This window comes from Myotis davidii, unplaced genomic scaffold (assembly GCF_000327345.1).
Source record: "Myotis davidii unplaced genomic scaffold, ASM32734v1 scaffold18, whole genome shotgun sequence".
NCBI classification, from domain to species: Eukaryota; Metazoa; Chordata; class Mammalia; order Chiroptera; family Vespertilionidae; genus Myotis; species Myotis davidii.
In genome coordinates, this window is record NW_006292696.1 from 1,207,250 (window position 1) to 1,209,309 (window position 2,060).

General features: G+C 46.8%; 1 protein-coding gene across 2 annotated transcripts in view; it reads right to left on the reverse strand.

Moving 5' to 3' along the window:
- PDE6A (phosphodiesterase 6A) overlaps positions 1 to 2,060 on the reverse strand; it is a 47,071-nt gene that overhangs the window by 25,066 nt on the left and 19,945 nt on the right. The window lies entirely within an intron of this gene.

Here is a 2,060-nt window from a genome sequence, read left to right on the forward strand (position 1 = left end):
CGCGCCCCCCACCCAGGCCTGATGCCTCTGGCCAAGGCATTAGGCCTGGTCAGGGGACTCCCAGCTCCCCGCGATCTCCCGCTCTGCCCCTGCCCAGGCCTATCGCCTCTGGCCGAGGCATCTGGCCCGGGCAGTGGGGTCCCACAGCTGCAGCAGCCCCGTGATTGTGGGCTCTGCTTTAGGCCCAGGCAAGGGACCCCTAGCTCCCAGGACTGCCAGCTTCGACCGTGCCCAGCTCCCATCGCTGGCTCCACCCCTACTTCCTGCTATCACTGGCCAGGGCAGCAAAGGCGCCTGATTCTCTGATCATGGCTGGGAGGCATTGTCAGTGGCAGGGGGCTTCTTCCTGCTTTCCCTTTTGCCTCCCTGCATTGTGCCTACATATGCAAATTAACCACCATCTTGTTGGCAGTTAACTGCCAATCTTAGTTGGCAGTTAATTTGCATATAGCCCTGATTAACCAATGAAAAGGTTAGCGTCGTACGCCAATTACCATTTTTCTCTTTTATTAGTGTAGATAACACTGGAACTCAGCACCTGTGGGAGGGTGCTCCCAGAGGGATACAGAACATCCCCCAAGGAGCACAGGGCTATGGTCACGAAATGAGTTCAAGACCTGCCTTCCCCCCCGACTCTTTACTTAGACTTCAGGGAATCCTGTCCTTCTGAAGGCCATGATATGGGAACAGATTTTATTGAAAGTGAATGGGAAAACAGTGAAGATTTTGAAGCAGGGGAGTTACTTGATGTAACCTATGTTTTAACATAAAATATGCATCCTACAGAGGATGAGTGGAAGACGGAAGGCTAGAATCTGAAAACAAGATCAGATTTGAGTTATTAATGTGGGTAAACTGTAATCCATCAGATGACTTGGGTACAGACCAAGTCCTGCCATGATTATAATCAGGGTAACAACTCTCCGTAACAGTTGGGCCTGTCTCACTGATATAGACAAAATCACAACCCAAGACGGTATATTTTAACTTTGGAGGTATGTTCCCTCTGAGCTCTTTCATAATGTTCTTTAAGGAGTACAAGAGAATTCAGTAATTGACCTGGCAGTGGTTTTATTCTTCCCTTCTTAATTATTTCCTGATTGCAAAAGATTTGTTTTTGTTAAATTTAGCATAGGAAACTCAAATATTGACAGGATGCCTAGAGCTGAAGAGGTCAAGAAGGATAAGACCTAAACTTTGACCAAAGGAAGACAATATTTTGCTGAAAGGAATTCGTCTAAAAGACGAGGAAGGATCATAAAACATGAAGGAGGTACACCAACAGAGAGAAACATTCCTTGGTGTGGCCTTCAGGCTCTGCATGATCTGGCCTCTGCCTGCATCTCCGCCTGCTCCTCCCCCCACCAGTCTCTCTCTCAGATTCGCTGGCCTCTTTACTTTCTTCCAATAAGCCTTCTCTTTCGTGAAATCTTTCCTTTCTTTGCTGTCAAACATAATGTCTCAGGGACACATTCCTTGATTCTTCTCAGATTAAGTCAGCCCAACTGCTGTCCCCAGAGATTTCCTCCTCTATCCCTTGGCCCTTGTCCTGACCTGCTTCTCCCTGTATGTGACCTGAGCTCCCTGGAGATAAAGACCATGCCTGGCTGGTCCACCGTTTTGACCAGGATAGCATTGTGCCTATACTATGCCTGACACAGAGGAAACCCATCACAAACATTTGTGAAAAGGACAAACAAAATCAACTGGAATACTAAACAATATTTCATGAAGATCCCAAAGAGGAAGACATGATACTCAGCTAGGGAAAACAGAATAAAACTTCACTGAAATTTCATAGCAGTTGAGATTGTCATTCAAGGGCAGAAGGGATTTGGGCAGAAGATGATGGTTGGGGAAAGAACAGCATAAGCAAAGGTCCTGGGGCCAGAAACCAAAGGATATAAATGTTAAACTGAATGGGACTTTGGAATTCACCAAATTAACTCCCTCCCCACTTCCCTGGGCACACGACCTTTTTTCCCCCCACTCACGTTTTCACTTGGTGGAGAATGCTTTCCAATAAAGTAGATGGAGTCTAATGTGTTCTGACACTCTTT